Source organism: Mauremys reevesii, linkage group 2 (genome assembly GCF_016161935.1).
Source record: "Mauremys reevesii isolate NIE-2019 linkage group 2, ASM1616193v1, whole genome shotgun sequence".
NCBI classification, from domain to species: Eukaryota; Metazoa; Chordata; order Testudines; family Geoemydidae; genus Mauremys; species Mauremys reevesii.
The window spans coordinates 114,904,846-114,927,832 of record NC_052624.1 but is presented as its reverse complement, the minus strand read 5'-3'; positions in this window follow the sequence as shown (position 1 = coordinate 114,927,832).

Sequence of the window (22,987 nt, the reverse complement as noted above, 5' to 3'; positions counted from 1 at the left end):
AATCACGAAGTTCCTAACTGAAGAAGACTCCCAGTTGCCTGATATGCTGTGTGATATGGATAGGAGCACCTTTAGATTGCTCTTGGCATTCATGGAACAGCTGCAGACAGTGGACCATCGCTTTTGTGCTCAGGAAACATGCACTGAATGGTGGGAACGTATCATCATACAGGTCTGGGATGATGAGCAGTGGTTTCAGATCTTTCGGATGCAGAAAGCCACCTTCCTGAAACTGTGTGCGGAGCTCACCCCAGCACTAGGGTGCAAGGACAGCAGAATGAGAACTGCCCTATTGGTAGAGAAGTGCATGGCAATCGCTATGTGAAAGCTGGTAACTCCAGACTGGTACCGGTTGGTCGTGAATCAATTTGGAGCCAGGAAGTCAACCGTTGGGGTTGTGTTAATGCAAGTGTGCAGAGCAATTAATCACATCCTGCCTCGAAGGACTGTGACTCTGGGAAATATGCGTGAAATGGTGGACAGCTTTGCAGAAATGGGTTTCCCTAACTGGAGGGGCGATAGGTGGAACACATTCCAATTTTGGCACCAGACCACCTTGCAATGGAGTACATCAATAGGAAGAGGTACTTCCTCATCATGTTGCAGGTTCTTGTGGATCACCGTGGGTATTTCACTGACATCAATGCAGGGTGGTCCGGGAAGGTGCATGATGCATGCATCTTCAGGAACACCAGCCTGTATAGAAAGCTAAGAGAAAGGACTTTCTTTCCAGACCAGAAGATTACAGTGGCAGGCGGGGGAGGGGGGGGGTTGAAATGCCCATAGTGATTCTGGGAGACCCAACATACCCCTTACAGCCATTGCTCATGAAACCTTACACGGGAAACCTGGATAGCAGCAAGGAGTGGTTCAACAAGAGGCTGAGTAGGTGCTGGATGACAGTGGAATATGCCTTTGGCAGATTAATGGTGCGCTGGTAATGCCTTTATGGCAGGTTAGACCTCAATGAGGATAAAATTCCCATGGTCATAGCTGCGTGTTGTAAGATGCATAATCTTTGTGAAGCTAAGGGTGAAAGGTTTACTCAGGGGTGGAGTGTTGAGGCTGACCACTTGGCGGCTGATTTTGAGCAGCCAGATACCAGGGCTATATGAGGGGCCCAGAGAGGGGGGCAAATCGAATCAGGGAGCTTTGAGGCAACACTTTGAATATGAGAAATAGTAATGTATGTCTTTGTGATTGGTGCTGCAATGTTACATTACATGTAGTTTTCCTAGAAAGCAATGGTGAAATTTGGGGGTTTACAGTCCAGTAAGCAAATGATTAAACTGCCTGTGTATGTGTTGGTAGTGCCAGCTATCTCACTTTGTAGGAAACACACACACACACACACACACACACACACACACACACACACACACACGGAAAGGAGGGACCAGGGAAGGGCAGACTTTCAGAGCTATATGTAAGTCCAGCTATCATTTTGAAAGTTGTCCAAGGGAATGGAGTGAAGGAGAAACCGAGAAGTCCCAGAAAGCTGAAAGGACTGTGGGGGCGGAGTTTAGGGGGACACAGAAAAGAGATCTGAATGTGCTGCAGGAGAGGGCGGCACACATCTGCTCAATCTTCAGCATTAAGGACTTCAGCGTTTGCTCATCCATAACTTTAATGATCTGCACAGTAGCGTCCTTAACAAACTCCTGATTTTATTTTCTGTCTTTCGGTTTTCCTCCACTCCTTGCATTCTCTTTTATCTGCATTGGAGAAATGCAATACCTCGCAGAACATGTTGTCTTTGCTCGGTCTTGGGTGCTTTCTTATCTGGCAGAGACACTCGGTTGGTGTGTGTAGGATGTTCCTGAAGGCCACATCTGCCGAAGCAGAAGGAACAGTGCACAGAAGCATGATTGTTAAGTTCACACATAGTATTGAAACATTTCAGTAAAATACACCTCTGATAACATAACAATTACTTTCTCACTGACCCTTGGCAAGCGCACAATTCTGCAAATACCCAAAGCATGGTGAGTGGTGGCTGGGAGTGGGAGCGTGCTACACAGGGAAAAGAGCACTCTGCAAGGGTTGTGGTGCAGCTGACTAGGGGAAAAATTCTAAAATTCTTCCACACTTTTCCACAGGCGGGTCATTGTAGCAGATATCTTACTGCTGAGGGTAAGCAGGGAATTAAGGGTACATCTACTACACGCTTGTGTCTTCCGTCCTGGTCCCTGTGCTGCTCGCCTATGTGCCTCTTTGGTCCCTGCACAAGTGATTGCCGAATGGCACGGGAAAATTTCCTACAATGGGAGAAGGAACAAAGCAGCTCTGCCAATGATCCTTCGGCAGAGGATTGCTGAGAACCTCCAGGAAACTTTCCTGGAGATCTCTCTGGAGGATTCCCGTGAGATCTCGGCATTCATCAACACCCTGTTCTGCTGTACTGATTAGCTACAAAGGGAAATGTCCTGCACGCAGAAACACAGCCAGCCTTGTACATTTCTATACCCTGAACCCACCTCTGCACTACACAAACCATAGCCACTTACCATGTGTAGCAATGTGGACTCACCCCTGCGGCACCTCCTGCTGGTCGTCCATGGGAATTAGCTCACCAGCCCTCTGGAGCACCCTCTGTTGGCTGGTGATCCGCTACCGCTGGCCCCCATATCTCTCTCAGGACCCCAGTGCCCCTTTCTCTGGGTTGCTGCCCCCCTGGCAGTACCCCCACAGTATGGGTCTCCCTATCCCAGGGGACCCCCCACCCACTATCCCTGCTCAGTCTTGGCTACTGCCCAGTCTCCATCTAGTCCCTGCTCACTCGGGCAGACTGCAGTATAAGCCACTCATCACAGGCAAAGGGCTTTCGACCTGCTGCCTCTGGTTACCCGTGAGCTGCTGCCTGCAACCCAGTACATAATAGGCCTTACCAGACCTGCAGCCTGGGGCTTTCCTAGGCCAGAGCTCCCCGGCTTCCTTGGCCTTTCTCCAGCCCTGCTCCACTCCAGATACCTGGTTAACCTCCCTGCAGCCAGGCCCTTCTCTCTCTGAACACACAGAGAGACTGCTCCACTCAGGTCCCTGCAACCAGGTCCCTCCCTCTCAGCAGCTAGAGGGAGTCTTGGGCCGCTGGCTCACCGCTTTTTTATACAGGCCATCTGTGGCCCGATTGGGGCGTGGCCCAGCTGCGGCCGCTTCCCCAATCAGCCCAGCTTTTCCCCTGCCACAGTCCTCTCCCAGGGCTGTTTTAAGCCCTTCCAGGCAGGAGCAGGGGACCATCCCGCTACACCAGGCGTTTCCTCTCCTGCTTCTTGCTCACTGGAGAGCAACTGCTGAGACTGGCTGGACACTTCTGGGGTGGTGAACAGTTCCTGGCTGCCTGCCCCACCGGGTGACCCTGCTGGGAGCTCCATGTCATCGTCTGTCTCCACTTCTTCATCAATGATTTCGTCATCCAGATTAAGTCTTCTTTCTGCCACCTTCAGGCCCACTGCTCTTGGCAGTGGAGGTGGGGTCGCTACCAAGGATAGCATCGAGCTCCTTATAGAACTAGCAGCTCTAAGGTGAAGCACTGTAGCAATGGTTTGCCTCCCTCGCCTTATGGTACGCCTGCCACAGCTCCTTTATCTTCACTCTGCACTGCAGTGTCCCCCCGATCATAGCCCTTTTCGCACAAGCCTTGAGAAATCTGCCCATAGGTAGCCCAATTCCTATAGCTCAAGCACAGCTGGGACTACACAGCCTCCTCTCCCCATACACAGTACTGAGCAGCTCCAGCAGCTCCGCAGTGGTCCAAGTGGGAGAGCATTTGCTGCGCTAGCCTGCCATGCTCACCTGGGAAGATGTGATGAGACCTCTCCACACCAAGCAAACAGGACATGGAATTCCAAAAATTCCTGGGGCTTCTAAGCAGGAGGGGTGGATAGTTGTTTACCTGGCTTCAGGGCAGTGGAGTTCAAACTGCTGACCAGAGTGCTCGGGATGGGCATTGTGGGTCAGCTGGAGGCCAATTAAAGTGGTAAAATCAAATGTGGTGTCTATGCTGACACTTTGTCGACAAAATTTTTGTGCAAAAAACCTTATGTCTCTTGTCGGGATGGTTTTATTTTGTCACCAAAACACCGCAGTGTGTATGCATTCACTGTTTTGTTGACAAAAACTGCCTTTTGTTGATAAAACTCTGTAGTGTAGACAAGGCCTTAGAGTACGTCTACACTGCAAATAAAACACCTGCAGCTGGCCCGTGTCAGCTGTGTTGGGCTCATGGGACTCATGCTGCTGGGCTATCAAATTGTATTGTAGTTGCCCAAGCTTGGGCTGGAGCCTGGATCTGGGACCCTTCCCCCTCGTCAGCCTACACTGCAATTTGGTACCCCTGCAGCCCGAGCCCCGTGAGCCTGACATGGGCCAGCCACCAGTGTTTTATTGCAGTGTAAACATACCCTAAGGCAGTTGGCTAGTGGAAGAAGGCAGTGGGTTAGGATTCTGTGTTGTTATTTTAACCCTTTCCTTAACTTGCTGGTAAGTCTACAAGGAGGAATCCATAATGGGAGGAAAATGGTGTGACTTGCTGGGGATGTGGCCTGCATGTCCCCATCAACAAAAGCCAAGCAAGGGGAACTACACCAGGAAGCAGATCAGAGAGCTACAGGAAGAGGTGGTTGATCTGTCTAGCATCCAGGAGCACAAGGATTTCATAAACAGGACGCATGTGTAAACCTCTGGGATGGAGCATGCTGGGGTCCTTGCTGGTGCAGCAATGATGGTCATGCATCCCACTGCAGTATCAAGGTCTGGATGTCACAATATACATCCTTTTGCTATATCTGCAATGGTGGTAGAAGTTCCTTTTTTTCTCCCCCAGGTCGCTTTTTAAGGCCCCCCCCCCAAAAGGGTGATGGGTGGAATGGTCCATCCTCTCATTATTTTGTCTATTAATTAGGCCTAATTTCCAAAGCACGAATTTTGGTCCATAGATTTCCAGTCCCCTGCTCCTCTTGTTTACAGTCATAATCTCACCACTGTCCTTGTTTAAGTTAATTCAGTCTGTCTCCTTCTCAAATCTTTTCTTAAATCATTTTACATAACAGGCTATTGTGACAATTCCTGAAACTTTACCCACTTTCCACTGATTAGCCTCACAATTAAAGGAAGCCTCCCAGGCCCAGTTATTACATCAACATTCTTTTCCCAAGATATTAGTGGGTGTCTTGTGCACCTGAGCATATCCACTGTGGTAGCTCAGATACAGAATTAAGATTAAGAGCAGAGCTTTTGGTACTTAGTATTTTGTACAGAGATATGAGGAGTTTGAAACCCCACTTTAATTGAAACGGGGATTGGAATGTCAACCCCTCTGCAGAACTAGAGGAATTGTTTGAAGGTTCTGCCCACTCTTGGGTCTCCATTCTTCCTGTTCCACTCCCTTGTGTTTTCATTGTCCCCTGTTACCTACACCCTCCATGCACCATCTTGACACTTAGGATTTCCTTAGCAGTCCTGTGCAAAGGGATGTCACTTCTTTGAACACATGATGAAATCACATGAATTCATACAAGTAGCTTTGGCAGCTTATTCCCAGTCATTTGGATGGTGTGATAGACAATTAATTCAGCGCTCCTTTGCCCAGAATGGGGAATTTGTTATCCAGATTAGGTATGTATTAGGGCCTGGGCGGAAGCCTCCAGGGTTAGGATGCCCCTGTCTGGTGGGGAGCCCCACAGGTGCAGGCAGATGAGCTTACAGTGTTGTTGGCAACACACCGTTCTCCTCCCATTATGGGTTCCTCCTTGTAGACTTACCACCATTTTTGTTTGTTTTTGCCTTTTGTTTTGTGTCTTTAGTCATACCTGGTTTTAGGATTTTGTGCTTGAATTATTTAGGCCCAGATCCTTCCAACATTTACTTGTGTACATAGTACCGTTGAAGTAAATGGGAATACTCACATGCTTAATGTTTAGCACATCTGTAAGTGTTTTCTGGATCAGGGTCTTACTTTGTACTACTCTATTGTCATGGAAATTTAAAAAAAAAGAAGAAAACCTTTTTCTAACTATGTTCACAATCAAATATCCCCCTCAGTAATTGGATTTGTATGACATAGAAAGAAAAACATTGAAAACAGTGCTTTGCAATAATTCATAATTCTCTAAACCACCATATAGCTTAAAAGTGCAATTTCTGCCACTAGCTATATTGAAAATGCACATACCCGCTTAGGGCTAAATTATGGCATCAAGCCATAGCCCTGTTTGTGGATAATAGAGACGTATCACTCCTGTGCCAACTCTGGAAGGTGCCAGTCTTAGGGAGACACAATGCCTCCCAGAGCTACTCCCGTATCACCGTTAAATAGAGTACAGCTTGCATCCCTCTATATCCACATGACATTCTAATAAGTAAGCTGGAGAAATGTGGGTTTGGTGGAACTACCATTAAGTGGATAAATAAATGATTAAAGAACTGCAAACAAAGAGTAACTATTAATGGAGTGATGTCAGATTGGAGGGAGGTCTCAAGTGGGGTTCCAAAGGGATCTGTTCCTGGACTGGTGGTGTTTAACATCTTTATTAATCACCTGGATGTAGGTTGTAACCGGGTCCTTTCCTGGCCTGCCCCCCTGGTACTCTGGGCTCCTTTAATAAAGCTCCGTCAGGCTTCTCCTTTGCAGCACCCATGGTTTATTTACAGAATAGTTCCCACCACCAGCAATACTATATACAAACTTTACATGCTTTTCTCCTCTTTACAGGGTTTCTCCCTTCTCCCTGGAGACTAACCCTTCCCTGGCCATTCCCCCCTTTGCACTGGCTGCCAGCCAGGCTTTATAGCTCCTTCCTGAGCAGGCCCACAGGTGCAGCCAGTTTCTGGGGCCAGGCACCAGCCTTCTCCCCAGCCCCAATCCATTTCCTCTGATTGAGGCTGGCTGAGCAGGGGCTGATTAGGTGCTTCTGCAGCAGCACCCTGCTACATACCTCCCCCCTTAAGCTGGTGCCAGGCCTGGCCTCCCTCGGCCTCGCCTTCCACGGCCCGGGACCTTATCCGGCTGTTGCACCCCCTGCCCAGTCGGGGGGTTCCCTGTACCAACCCCTTGGGTTGTTTGTACTCCCCAGCCACAAAAGGCACATTCAGTCGGGGGTGAGGCACCCCACCAGTCCACACTGACCCAGAGGTCCTCACACCAGTCGCATGGCTGGGCTGGCCGCGCCAGAGGCTCCCCTTTCTTTTCCAGCGGGGTTGCTAGCTCAGAGCCTACTGCCCCGAGTCGGCCCCCTGCCTCTGGTTCAGGTTCTCTGCCCCTGTAGTGTTGGGCCTCTCCCCGCTGGGCGCCTTCTATCCCCCCGAGGGCTTCCTCCCCCAGGTGGTCTTGCCCGCGGAGCTCCCTGGGCTCCTCAGACATACCCTCTTGTTTATCCTCCTGGCTTGGTTGTCTAGGCTGTTCTAGGTTTACCCCGGGAGGTTGTGGGGCCTTTTCTTGCTCCCGATTCACCTCCGCCGGGGCCTTGCTCTCCCTTTCCAGGGTCCTTCTTCTCCTCCTGTTTCTTGGTTGCTTCCCCCCGGCCGCCTTTCCCTTCAGGGGACAGTGCCAGTCCTGTCCTAGGACCACGGGGTACGCTAACCTTTCGATTACCCCCCACCCGTTTCCAGGCAAACTGCCCATCTACCTCTAGGGGCACCTGGGCCACGGGACAACATTTCCTATCCCCATGGATGCAGTCAACCCACATCCGTCCCCCAGGGATAAGCCAGTGCGGCTTCACCACACGCCGCTGTACAAAGGAGCGGGTGGAGGCCGTGTCCACCAGACCCCTCTGGGTCCTTTTTCCTACCCGCACCGGGATGGTGGCCAACCCATGCCTCTTTTCCCCTGCCCCAGTACTAGTCCACCCGCAAAAGTCTGCTGCTCCGCACTCCATCACCGGGCAGTCCCAACTTTTGTGTCCTGGCTGACCACATCGCCAGCATACGAACTGCCCCGGGCGGCTAGGGGTCCCCTTGGGCTCCTCCCGTCGCCGGTCCGGTGGCTTCGCCCTGCTGTGCTCCCGGGGTCCTCTGCTCCCCTTTGGGCCTCTCAAGACTCGGTGCTCCCTTATGGGGAAATCAGCCTCTGCTTATTCCTCGGCTCTTTGTACTGCCGCTTCCAGAGTGGCTGGCTGATGTCGCCGCACCCACACCCGCACACTGTCAGGAAGGCCCTGCAGGAACTGTTCCAGGACCACCTGGTCCACTATCTGGCCCACGGTGTGGGCATCGGGCCTCAACCACCGGGTTGCCCAGTCCATTAGCTTTTGGGCATAGGCCCGGGGTCACACACGCCCTGTCCATCGGGCTGCCCAAAGCTTCTGCCTGTACTTCTCTGCGGACAACCCGAGGCGGTCTAAGATTGCCGCCTTCACTGCTTCATAATCCCGGGCTTGGGTCTCAGGTAGTCCCTTTGCACTCAGGACCTGCAGAGGGTGGAAGTGGGAGAGGTTCCTGTCACATGCTCCTTCCCTTGTGCATCCAGACAACTGCTGGGCACAACCTGACCCTTAAATAGGTAGCCACACCCCTGGACTGTCCATTTATTTTGTAGTCTTGCTTAGGTATTAAGGGCTAGCTTGTGGCACAACAAATAGTGAGGAGCAGGGCAGTGCTGCATAAGCCCCAGCAGGAGCACTGGAGGCATTCTGCCACAGAGAGCTCCCCAGTTCTGCTGGAGGGACAGAGTCTGTAACATCTCTTTGAAGGATCCAACATACTTTACCCTCCCGCCAGATGTATGGCTATGCAAAATATTTTGGTCAGATTCTGTTGAACCAGAATTGGCTCATCAGCCTCTAACTACCAAATCAGGCTTATCAGGACTAACAAATCTTCTAACGTTCATGGGGGGGGGGGGGGAGGGCCATTGAGGAGATTCCTAAAACTCAGGGGAGCCATGAGCCAAAGCCTTAAGGGAAAGAAGAGCTCCCCATAGGCCACCTATTGTTCATTAATAAGTCAACAGAAAGGAGGGAAGTGTCCCCAGTCTGTCCATCCCAGGCTTCATCTTCTCTCCAGCCTCTCCTTCCTAAGGAACTCAGGAGGCCTGCAGACAGATTGTGAGAAGGGAGGAGATCAGGTTGACGTTAACCACACCCCCAGTCCTGTGCCCCATCTCAGGCCTTCAGGAGGGGAGAACCCACACCAAGCCTTGAGTGCCTTCCCTACAGGCCTTAGGAGGTTTATCCATACCCCTCATGAGCTGTTTGGGGGAGAAATTCTCCTTTTCCCATTGACAAGCCTCCCTGGTGATCAGATTACCTGGTAAAGATTATCTCGGCAAGAAAAGGGCTTTTCTTTTCTAAAATTGGAAACCTTGGTCTTTCACAGTCTGTTTGTGCCATGCTAAGTGACCCAGAACTGGCAATCCACAGCAAGAGTCGGAATTGAAAGTTATATGTTTTTAAATTAGACTTTAATCGGCAACTCTTTTGTGCTGCTGGTCTCCAAGTCTCAGACAGGGCTATTCTGTACCCTAAGTTTTATCCTTTTCCTTCTTTCTATTTTTAGTTTGATTTTTTTGAGCGGAGTGGGGGAGGGTTCTACAAAGTTGCAACAAATATTAAGACTTTTTAAACTCTGGTAAATACCTCTACTTTTGAGTGTCATAATTAGGGCTGAACCAAATTCATGGTCCATTTTGGTCAATTGGTCATGGTCATAGGATTTTAAAAATTGTAAATTTCATGATTTCAGCTATTTAAATCTGAAATTTCACAGTGTTGTAATTGTAGGGGTCTTGACCCGAAAAGGAGTTGTGTGGTGGGGGAGTCACAAGGTTATTGTGACGGGGGCGCTCTGTGGTACTGTTACCCTTACTTCTGTGCTGCTGCTGACAACGGCACTGCCTTCAGAGCTGGGCAGCTGGAGAGCGGCAGCTGCTGGCTGGGAGCCCACCTCTGAAGGCAAAGCTGCCACCAGCAGCAGCAGCGCAGAAGTAAGGGTGACATGGTATGGTATTGTCACCCTTACTTCTGTGCTGCTGCTGGCGGGGCATTGTCTTCAGAGCTGGGCGCCCACAGCCGCCACTCTCCTGCTACCGAGCTCTGAAGGCAGCACAGACTGAAGAGTGGCAATACCGCGACCCCCCTAAAATAATCTTGCAACCCACCTGCAACTCCCTTTTGGATCAGGACCCTCAGTTTGAGAAATGCTGGTCTCCCCCGAGAAATGTGTATAGTATAGGATAAAAGCATACAAAAGACCAGACTTCACGGGGGAAGAACAGATATCACAGTCCGTAACATGTCTTTCATGGCCATGAATTTGGTAGGGCCCTAGTTATCATTCAAGAAATCCTTCTTTTAATTCAGTTTAAACTTTGTAGAAAAAATCTCCCTTGGCCAAAGATCTAACCACCCAATGTTGAGGCCAAAATGGCTTTTTGTGTGTGTGGATTTTAGAGACGGCCAAAATCTAGTCTTATAATAGCAACTCAAGTGCAACATTAACTATATAGTGACCCCTCTCTCTCCATAATGTTTTCAATGTGAATAAATTATATGATAAAGAATAATGGATTCCAAAGTCCATTGACCATTATATGACATTTCTTCCTTTGCTTTATTATCACCTCCAAACACTGGAATTTGTTTCTCTTCCTGTGTTGTTAATGAGTACAATTCTAGTGTTTAGTTCATAATGTGTTTTTTCAGTAATTAGTCTGACAAATTAGCTGAGAAAAAGACTTGCACATTTTCTATTCATATATTACATTAGAGTATTCAAGAACATTAATATATCCTCTTTGCATATGCAACTGACATTCAACCTATAAAGCAGATATAACAGAGAAAAGTATATGCTGGGATTGATAACAGAAGAATGGATACTTTATTGTACTTAGTAAATAAATTCTGGGAAGAGATAAGAATAAACATGATTCCTGATAAGTACATTCCCAGTGACCAATCAATATTTATTTTAGGAAATTTAAAAAATATACATAACATCAATAAATCAAAAGGAAATGTTCTCCTGAAAGCTAATATGATTGCCAAGAGACTACTGCTACATAAATGAAAATCTGCTAATCTCTCAGTGTTGCCAAATGTTTAACTGGCCTTTGAAACTTGGCAAACACAAAGAAAATTACCTACCAAATGGATGAAACAATAGAAATTATGCAGGAAATATGGTCCTGTTTTCTTGAGCTTTGTAGCTCAGATGAAGGATGGGCCTGTGGCTTTAACCACTATTCACATTTCCAGGGGTAGGTCTGAAGCCAGAGGCACGTAGTGGGTCCATGTCTTGGCTGGTGTAAATTAGTGCAGCTACACTGACTTCAATGGAATTGTGCCACCTTACATCAGCAGACAATTTGGTGTAGTGGCCCCAGGACTGTTGAGAAAGTGCCTAGTGGTAGCTTCTACTCCACTGTTTTACAGGATGAAGCATGAACTCATTTCATGCTGTCCCAGACCCTCTAATTGATACAGTACGGTAGGGCATGCTCCAAGCATTTAGAAGGCTTTCTGCACTACAGTCAGCTTCCGTGTCCCTTAGCATTGATTATTGAGAGTGCAAGAACTGAGATTGCAAAGAGTTGTGGGAAGGGTCCTTCTGCCTTCTCCTTCCCCACTCTCCTTATATGTACAGCGCTTGGTATGACCTAGCCCTAAATTCCTAAATATATGTATAAGCATGGTCTGCATGAGCTCTCCCCTGACATCTAGTGATGAGCTGGGGGAGAAAACTTCATAAGACTCCGTTGAGAGTCTTTTATTACAGAACAATATTGTTGAAATCACTGTTAACTAGGCCTGCTTTGAGACAATGTCTTTGATGAAAGAGATTTCTCAGCCTGGGCTAGCAGTGAGGCTCCCACACTGAGCTGAAATCACTGGAAGCTGTGCTAAGTGGTGTGACCTCAAGACATCCCAGAGGTTGCAGTGTAGCAAGCAGAATGAGTGGCACGGAGCAAGCAGAGTGGCCGGCAGAGCAAGCAAGGTGCCTTTCCCGCCCCCGGGGTTGGAGGTGAACTCATGTGAATGCACCTCTAAACTCTGGATCTCCACTGACCAAGGACAATAGCTGTGAGTGGGATGTGGTGGAGGGAGAAGGGAGGGGCATGTTAAAGGAACTTTTGGTTGTTGGACTTAAGAACCTGAGGCAAAAGACACTGCTCAATGTACTCTAGGGTGCGTGTTTTGCTCATGGTTTTAAGATTATGAATCCAAGTTAACGCTGGGTTACTTTCCCCCCTCTTTTAAAAAAAATGTTTCTTTTCTAAACTCAGACTCTGTGTTTGCGAGAGGGGAAGTATTGCCTCTTTAAGGCACCCAGGAAGTGGTATGTCATTTCCCCAGGTTACTGGGTGGGGGCTCAAGTCTAGTCTTGTGGTATTGTTAAAAAGAAACCCCTAGATATTGAACCTTGCCCTTGTCGCTGCTAACTCTACCTGGCAGAATGGTTACAGATGTGTATATTACTGATAGAAGGAATATTTTGGGTCAGATTCTTTGATCTGGCTGAGGTGTGCTTGGTGCAGGAGTTCAGGATGGGAGGGACAAAGCTGGCTTTAAACCTATCTTGCGCTCCTCCAAACTCAGGATTGCTAGGAACCAACTTTGCCCTGGAGTAAGTTACTGCTGTTTTAACTGCCCACGGTCCAAAAGAGACATTCTAGCAGCCATGGATTAGCCAGATAGCAGCAGCCCAGCCATGCTCCCTCTTCCTTGAATGTGCCCCTTACACTGGCGGCTGTGATAGATGTGGTATAGAAGCTGTATGGTACCCCAACATTTCTGTGTGTTGGGAATCTTCCAGTGCTCAGTGGATTTAGACCCGTGGCTCTTAACTTTTCCAGACTACTATACCCCTTTCAGGAGTCTGATTTGTCTTGCATACCCCCAAGTTTTGCCTCACTTAAAAACTACTTATGTACAAAATCAGACATACAAATACAAAAGTGTCATAGCACACTGTTACTGAGAAATTGCTTACTTTCTCATTTTGTCTGTATGCAGTTTTAGTTTGTACTGACTTAACTACTGCTTTTTATGTAGCTTGTTATAAAACTAGGCAAATATCTAGATGAACTGATGTACCCCCGAAAGTCCTCTGTGTACCCCCAAGGGTACACATACGCCTGGTTGAGAACCACTGATTTAGACAGCTTTGCACTGGTGAGCCAGTGCAGAGGAGCTAGAGTGGAGTCCAGGATCTGGGCCTTTACTGACTATTATTCAAGCACCATATTCAAGCAGTGACATTTTCAAGTATTGGTAGTCAATGATGATAACATGTAAAGTCACGAACAGTCACATGAGCAATGAATTTTTCAATAGGCAAATGATGAGAGTATCCAGCTGTGAGCTAACTATTCCCAGATTGTTACTCAATTTTAATATCCCCAAAGTATTTACAAGTACTCCCCAGTATGCACAGATCACCACAAAGTATTTACAAACAGAGGGTCCTTTTCCTGCAGTTCTTTACTCACACAACCGTTGTCACTGACTTCCAAGTAACTATTCCTGTGAGTAAGTGTTTGCAAGATGGGACTCTTGCCCATCCTGCACATAAGTACAACCTTCCCAAACTACTGGCATAGTACAAATACCCACTTTTCTCCCTCTCCCAAAATATAAGCAAGCGACCTCCAAAGGATTGATAAAACCACCCAATATTACTACTATTTAGCTCCAATATAGTTGGTTTAATCATAGATCTAAAAGTGACTGAAAAAAATAAAGCAAGTATATTACCCAAAGCACATCTGAAGAATCAGGGGCGGCTCCAGGCCCCAGCACGCCAAGCCCGTGCTTGGGGCGGCAAGCTGCGGGGGGCGCTCTGCCAGCGCCGCGAGGGCGGCAGGCAGGTTGCCTTCGGCGGCTTGTCTGTGGAGGGTCCACTGGTCCCACGGCTTCGGTGGACCTCCTGCAGGCGAAGCTGCGGGAGCAGCAGACCCTCCACAGGCAAACCACCGAAGGCAACCTGCCTGCCGTGCTTGGGGTGGCAAAATCCCTAGAGCCGCCACTGTGAAGAATACTCATTTGGAAGGACAACACTGTACACCTGTCAAACCTCACTGCTAACATTGTGAGGTCATTTATTGGTCCATAGCTGAGCACTGTCCCAGCCAAGGGACGGTTTTATGCTCATTGTCAGAACAGACATCTTCCAAAGAATACCAGCACACCAAAAAAAGTTGATTTTATAAATACAATTTATCATCCCCCAAAGAATGCAGCAAACCATCCCCAATGTCTTTGCAAGTCATTCGATCATTTAAAAATAACAGTGCCCCCTAAGTATGTTTCATGGACGATGTGTAAATCAAACATGTCCAGAAGTTCTGTGCGACCAAAAAATAAATTCCAGTTGAAATAACTCCTCAGGATTCCTTTGGGGAACTGTGCTGCTAAGAAGTGGCTAAACAACCCAATACCAAATATTGTTCATATGCTCGGTCATTCCACATCTTTGTTAAAAGGATGTGCCAGGAAACTTTAATATTAATAAAAACCACATCTAAGCACAATGCTATAGCAATCAATGCACCATGCTATAATAACTATAATCCTTTTACTATGTTTCTCTATATATTATTGCTTTTTCTTCCAATCTCAGTATCCTGTTCTGCTACCAGTGGCACCTCTCTCCCCAGGCAGCAGCAGGTGACCAGGGCCTTGCAAGCCAACTTCCCAGTGAAGGATGATAAATCAGTGCTGTGGAGTCTGGGTGTATTTTAGGTTATTGTTTTATTTACACATACACAGTGTCCTGGAACAGAGATGATCAAAGAGCATACAGGCAGTGATGAGCTCCCAAAATCCTAAGAACTGGGTCCTCGGTGGCACTTCGGCGGTGGCAATGGGGTCTTCACTTGTGAGCGAGTGAAGGACCCGCCGCCAAAGTGCCACCGAAGACCCGGTAGGCACCGCGCAGTGAGTACAAGCCCCACGTGCCTGTCTCCCCTCCCATCCGACCCCAACCCACATCCTGCTCCTGATTGCCCCCCCTCAGAACCCACAACCCATCAACCCCTCCCACTCCTTGTCCCCTGACCACCCCCTCCCGAGACCCCCCACCCTAACTGCCCCCCAGGAACCCACCCCCTCCCCAACTTGCCCTGTTCCCTGTCCCCTGACTGCCCCGACCCCATCCACCACCACCCCGACAAACCCCCAGAACTCCCATGCCTACCCAACCCCCCCGTTCCCCATCCCCTGACTGCCCCCCCAGAACCTCTGCCCCATCCAACTCCCCCACTGCTCCCTGTCCCCAGGACTCCTTGCCCCTTATCCACCCCCCACGGCCCTGCCCCCGGCCCTGGCCCCTTACCATGCCGCTTACCCTGCCTTCCCCCTCTCCTGGAGCCCCAGAGCACTGTGTCCAGGAGCGGCCCTGGACAGCGCTGCAGTGGCGTGGCATACAGGGCAATCTCTTACAGCAAGTTCAGTCCAACTCCAATGCCTGGATTCCAGAGAACAACTCTGCCTCAAGAATTGACTCTAATCAGAGACCAAGGCAGAGGGTAATCTCTCTTGCTGGTTATACATTTCTCACCTTGGACCACTGCCTCCACACAGACCTGTGCGTGACAAAAACTACAACACTGCTTGTCTTCCCAAGACTCTAGATTTGCTCACACACTAAAAAGTTGGAGGACTGTGTGTAACATCACCACCTGGTGATACCTGCCATAACAATATATTGTTAATGACCACTGTTATGACTGACTTATTCCTATTTCATGTCCCTTGGCAATCACAGCTACTGAAATAAGATTGACTAAAAAGGGAGGATTACAAAATTAATGTACCAACCTGAAAGTAAAAGAAAGAGGAGAGAGGAATATGGGTTTGCTAAATATCAAAATAAGACTTTTTATACAAAAAAGTAGAGGCAAAGAGCTCTTAAAATGATGGTGACAGTTCCTGAGTCACATTCACTACTATTTTTTAAATTAGGACTGACATATTTTTGTTTCCAGATGCTTCATTAAGCAGGAAAGAAAGAAAATCTTGGAAATAAGTATACACATTTTTTGAAAAAACAGAAGACACCTGATGCTCTTAAGCCAGAAGCCAACCTCCCCCAAACTCTTCAGGATAGAAGTGAGATACACAGATGTAATTATTTAAAGTTCCTTAAGGAATTGATGTCACAGTAATTAGATAGCTACTTACATCAAAGAATAAGGAAGTAAGACTGACAGTGATCAAAATGTGAACATATTGAAAGTTTAGCAGTATGCAAAGATGTGGGATCATAAGAACTGATTTTCTCAGAAAAAACAATCCAGGAATGAGTCAGCAGAGCTAGTGTTTTCTGTAGGTCAGTGTAAGTTCATTGACAGAATAAAGATAGAAAGAAGAAAGTGACAGAGACCAGTTCCGCCTAGCAACTCCTCAGGATGAAAAGAATGGCCAAAACCTTGGCAGAGCACTAATCACCTAAGTAAAGATTACTCACATGATTTAGGATTATAGATGTGGTGTATTGAGGACTGTGTTGGAATTGCCAGCTATTGCTTTAAGAGTGCTGGTGGTGGGAGGGGGTTGTTTCCTAGTCCTGCTTGCGGGCTAGGAGGGCTTTGTAGTAGAGCAAGCTATATTAAAGTCAGTGTGAAAAGAGCCAACTTTAAGCAAGATGGGGTGAGTTGTGCCTCTATTTTAGGGAGACTGTTTTCTTCCTCTTTATTTTGGAGTTCTTGTGTGTTTCTGAATTCTAAGAAAGTAGCTTTGCATTCCATCAAAAGTATTTTAAGTTTTTGTCTAATTTCTGTTTCTACGTTGTGGAACATCATAATATAATTTGGTTCTGTTAATCTCTCAGGGTCTGAACCAAAGCTCATTGGAGTCAGTGGGAGTCTTTCCATTGATTTTAATGGTCTTTTACTCCTGGGGGAATTCTGTGCCACTGTGCAATATAATTTATGCAGAATTAATGTTCTGCACAGAATTTCATTCCCCTCCCTCATAGACTTGGTGCTGCAGAGCTGCTGGCTGCTGCTAGAGGCCACTAGACCCAGCAGAGCCCAGCTCCCCAGCTCATGGTGCGCCTGCATGGGAGGTGTGGGCGGACTGCAATTCCCAGGTTTGCCAGCCCCACTTGGTCACATGGTGTGGCCAGGCCCCCTCTCTGCAGCTGGCAGAGCCGGTGAACTGCGCCTTGTTAGGAGAGGCAGGAGCAACAGCTCAGAGCTGCAGGGAAAGGTCATTGCTTTCCAGGAGGGGAGACTGAGGGTAAGATGCGGGGCTGCTGGGGAGGGGGCATGCCCCCCACTATCAGTAGGTGTGGGTCATCTCTGTTGGCAGGACAGCAACGAAGCTGCATGGAGTGGAGCCTGTGGCTGTCCTCTGTGGGGGAAGGGGGTGCGGGTGTCTGGGCCAGGGAGGTCCTACTCAGCCACCTCCAGTACCCCCCAAATATCCCCTCCTGGCACACACATGCCCCTTCAGCACCCCTGAAATACCCCCTCCAACACACCCCAACTGTATCCCCCTCACTCCAACTTCCCCTCACTCACTGTGTGAGTGTTCTCTATTTGGGAACTTGAAATATGGTAATACTAGGGAGGCAGGGCAAAAAAAAAAAGAATCAACTAAAAGATCAGAGGGGCAGAATTTTCCCTCAAGATGTGCCCAGCTGGCATATGTGACACACCCAGATTGAGGTGCCTGACAAACGCGTAAAGAGAAACAGGGATTGGGTTATTTTAGGGGTTTCTCTAACTCTCTACTCATGAGGGATTTTTTTCTTGTCTGTTTTGTTACAGACATACTTGCTGACAGGAATTTTGAAATAAATTACCAAAATAATTGAAACTGGTGTGATGATATTTTGTTATTTTGACAAATAAAATATGCAGAATTTTAAAATATTGTGTGCAGAATTTTTAATTTTTTGGCACAGAATTCTCCCTAGGAGTAGCCTTTGTATCAGGCCAAGTGAATGGTAGTGGGTAGCAAATAGTAACTCAGATGTCCATACTACTGCACTGTGGTTTCTCTTTCCATTGAAAGAAGAATTAAAATATAAACTAGTTCAAATATTCCTTTCATTATAGTGTCTTCATCTAATTTCCTGAATTCCTTTCTTATTGTGCAGTTGATTAAGTAGTCTTCAAAAGCACTCCTCGGACACTCTCTTCAGCTTCCCATTTGGGTTTCCAGTTCCATGTCTTGCCTCTTTTGTTAATCTATGGATCTCCTGATATCCCAATTTTTAGAGTATGATTCATTTTTCTGCCATTTGCCTGTGAGAAGAGTTTACCTTAACTTTATTAGCAAAGATACCAAATGGTAAAAAATATTCTTATGGCCTTAGCTGTTTAAAGAGTTAGTAAAAAGTTGGAGAATTGCATTTCTAAGTCACTAGTTCAAAGCCAGTCTTAGTTCGAAGTGACCAAAGCTGTTACTTTCTGACTGCTGTTTGGCAGACTGCTGTATATTAGTACAGGTCAAAAAACAGGTAGGTATGTTTTGTGAAAAAAAAAATCTGAAAATGATTTCAACTAAAACAGAAACCAAAAAGACCTCTTTGGGGGAGAGGGGGGTGTTTCAGAACCAAAAAGGAAAATCTGTAATTTTTTAATTGGGAGGGATTGCTTTCTTTCTCTCCCTTTTCCTTTTCTCACATTTCCCCCACAACCCGCACTTACAGTGGCAAAATAGAAAAAGGTAAGCAGGGAAGAAAAAAGGAAGAGAATGGAGAGGGACCAAAAACTGGAAAACCAAAAAAAATTCATTTTTGTTTTTGGAAATGGAAACTTTTTTAGTTCTGGAGGAGGTGTGTAAAAAATGGAAAAAAATAGAAAAAAATGTAAATTTTCTGCAATTTTAAGGGCTTTTTTGGTTGTTGAAAAACATTCTGAAGGAAAAATGTTAACCAGCTCCCCTCTCTAGGAAAGGAGTGATACAAGTATGAGATGTGTGGCCTAGTGGCCAGCATACCGTGCTGTGACTCACAAGTCCTGGGTTCATTCCCAGCTTTGTTCCTGATTTCTTAGGCAAGTCACTTCTGTCTCTATGCTTTATTTTCCACATCAGTAAAATGGGGATAAGGATACTGACCTCCTTTGTAAGGCCCCTTGAACTCTACAGATGAAAAGAGCTAGATGCTATTATTTATGTGTTGGTCTGACTCTCTATAATATATTTGGCAACTTGGTTAGCGCTAGCTGGCATTCACAGAAGAAAGGCCAGGTTTTGAATGGCGTATAAGGCTGAACTCATCCATAAATATGGGCCCTCCAACATAGACATATTGGTAGGACAGAATAGGCAAGTTTGCACTACTGCTACCCATTCTGTGAGGGCCTCATGTAAACCCACTAAAATGATCTTGCCTTTGACTTTAATGAGCTTTAGATGAGGCCTTCAATGAATAAAGAGTTTTAGTTTCTGCTGCCATCTATCTGGCATCTTTCACCAGTGCTAAAACCCACTTTAAATTTTTAAATAAATAAGGCTTTCTCTTCACCAGAACTCTGGATTCTTCTGGAACTTGGTGTGTAAAGAAATAGAACTTACAGCAATTTCCTCGGGAAGCTTATAGCTAAAAGGCGGGAGGAAAGAGGACTGTGAATGAAGTTATATGACCATGTATTGTATTCTCCTCAAAGATATCTTAGGCCTCATCCATTCACAAAACTACACCAGTTTAGCTATGTTAATTAAAGTGGGTTAGTTAAACCACTGCAAACCTTATTGTGAGTTAGCATAAATCTCCTCACAATCAACTTAAATAAATAAATAAAAAAGCCATTCTTAAACTGAAATACGAATGTCCACACAAGGGTTTGCACTGCTTTCACTAAATCAGTTTAAATTCACACTATAGGTTAAATCAGTGCAACTTTCCTATATAGGCAAGGCCTTAGTCTGAAAGTCCCAGTGCTGTGCTTGCACTTTTCCAAAACAGAAAGACTCATAACTAATTTCCTTTGCACCATTTCTTTTTCTTACTGTTAAATTCTCCATTGTGACAAAGAAATGTTTGTGATACTTTAACTATAGAGTACAGCAGGAGACTAGAACACTTTGTCAACTTGCAATGTATTCACCACCCAGGAGGATGGCATTTTCCCCTTGTCTGAGTAATATGTAGATAATAATTATTTACTAAATAATTTTTGAGGAAACTATCCTGGAGATTTTCACTCCTGCTTAACATCTGCTGTCTGCTAAATTGAAGTAATACTGCAGGTTAAGAGGATTTCATAAATTGCTAAACTCCCTGCCCCAAAAAATCAAGAAGTAGAGAGATTCTGACAAATGCCATCTGCTGATTTTCTGCTATGACCAGTAAGTGCTTCAGTTCTTCTACCATGCAGTACCAAAATAATCACTATGGTAACACTTTTAGGGCAGCCTTCCAAACAGATTTATTGTGAACGCAGAAACTATACAGCACTTTCAAGCAAGAAAGAAGACAGCCTCTACAGCAGGTTATTTTGTTACTCTGTATGAATGAAAGCTAATAGGCGTCAGAAAGTCTGTTCTAACTTTTTTAAGTTATCTAGTTAGATTAACTTGTCTTGCTTGTAGGTGGAGGGAAATGCAAGTGTTGGAAAATAACAGCAAGCAGTTTTAGCCTCACATCTCTTATGTTAGAGTAACCCCTCCTGAACATTTTGTAGGACCCTGATGGCTATGATACTACAGCAATAGCTCACTGTATGTACCACAAATACTAGGACAATGACACATTAGACTAGAGAAAGGTAGAATTACTCTTGAGATAAGAGCAGGAGCTTTTAGCATATCAGTTTCCTTTTTCTCTTTCTTTTTTCATTCCTGTTTTCTTAGTAAAACAATGAAAGTGAAGGAGGTTGCCAGTACTGTGCCACGTCTGACTGGAAACTGAACAGGAGTAAAATCAGTCTGCTTTGTGATATTTTGAAGATGAAAAATACTTTACATTTAAAGTGGATAGAGCAAACCACAATGACTGCTAAACTATTAATCCCAGATAGTCAGGGTGGTATTTTCCAGGAAGTCCCATTTTGGCCCAGATAGTGGTGGGAGTTAGCAACTAGAATTTGTACATAAGCCAGAACTTTGTAAAGCAGCCAGCATTGCTGTGTTATGTAGTTGTATAAGAGGTTATATATGGTTCTCGCTTTGCATTTGGCAAACTGTTCTCATTTAAACATTCATTTAGCGTGATTACTTGAGTGAACCATATAAGTCTATTCCTTGGAGTACTAAAATTAACTTGTTCTAGTGATGCACTGTATCAAAGATTAATTTACAATATACATGGGAACTTATAGCATCAATTTACCATGCCATTTTAATAAGGCAACTTTCACCAACAACATTTACCCAGGCCATGACTTTATATCACACATCATGTCATTTACCACTCAACAATTGTTCTTTTTTCTATTACGTTTGCCACCCCATGTTAGTCAAGCAAAAAGTAAGAGACAGAGAGAGAAAAGGGGTCACAGGAAAAGAGGCATTCCTTTTCTCTGTGTGTGTCATAGGTAGAGTTTTCCTGAGAATTTGCTGCTACTTTTAGTTGTATAGTTTCTTTTAACAATAATTGTAAACGGGGCTGCCCAGAGGGGTGGGGCAAGAGGGGCAATTTGCCCCAGGCCCCGGGCCTCGCAGGGGCCCCCACGAGAGTTTTTCGGGGCCCCTGGAGCAGGGTCCTTCACTCGCTCTGGGGGCCCCGGAAAACTCTCGCGGGGCCCGGGCCCCCGGAGCTTCTTCCGCGCCAGGTCTTCAGCGGCAATTCGGCGGCGGGGGGTCCTTCTGCTCTGGGACCCGCCGCCGAAGTGCCCCAAAGACCTGCGGTGGGGGGTCTTTCTGCCCCGGGATCTGCCGCCGAAGCACCGGGTCTTCGGTGGCAATTCGGCAGCGGGGCCCCCCTGCCGCCGAAGACCCCAGGCCCCCTGAATCCTCTGGGCAGCCCTGATTGTAAAGGCACTCAGAGGAACAGGTGAATGCTTAATTATAAACTGAAATAAATAAAATACCATTTTTTTTCAATCTGAATATATTTAAGGCCTCTTGAAGAATATCTAATCTTCACCCATACAGCAAAGACACCAGTAGACTGATAATTCCTTCCTTTTTCTCAATACAATTAAAGCAGATTTTTTTAAAAGGACATACTGCATGCCACAGCTAATAACATCTTGAAATGATGTTCTTGGGCTTTAATGTAACTTGCCAGGCCATTGTAGCCTTCTGTGTCATGCAGGATAAAGTCTTAATTGGGTGTCAATTATTCCATAGGGTTTATTTGGGGATTTTCTAAATTTTCTTATATCACGGCTTGTATAATATGTGGGATGAAATACCAGGTAACGTATGAGAAAAAAAGTAAAGGCTATTTTGCTGTCACCAGAATCCAGTATGTGCATTGTTCTTGAGACAAATCACTGCCACTTTCATTCTTTTCATTCAGCACAAAAATAGGCTCCCTGGCTTAAATTCGGATCTCAGTTACACCAATGTATGTAAATCCAGAATAGCTCCATTAAAGTCAAGGAAGCCTTGTTTACTTCAGTGTAACTGAGATCAGAATCTCTCCTACTGTCTCCATATCCCATTGTCTGAGCAACCATTCTTTGCCCAGAAAGCTCCCTGTGTTTGTCCTTCTTGGGTCTAGATTTATCTTTCCTCTTTCCTGTAGTTTCCTCTTTTTCCTTTTTAGCACTATTACAACATACAGACATCTGCATCTGACAGTTACTTTACCCGTGTCCACTTTCCAAACAATGAATAGGGAAAAAATTAATTTACGTCTCCCTGTAGATACTAATTGCAGAGTAGTTTGTCTTTCTTTTTTCCCTTTTTCCCCCTCCTCTGACGCACATGCTCTATAATAAGCTTCTGTTCCTTGGAGCTTGTGAGCCTCTATAGTAAGCTGAAACCGCTACTATATTTACACACTTTCCACATTTAGACAAAGGCTATTTTTAACTGGAGTTCTATTTGCGGGGGCTGCCAACGTCACTTTATGTTCACATGCATCTCGGGCATCGTATGCTTGTTATTTTTATTTACTGTGCATGTGCCAGCTCTGCCTTTTTTAA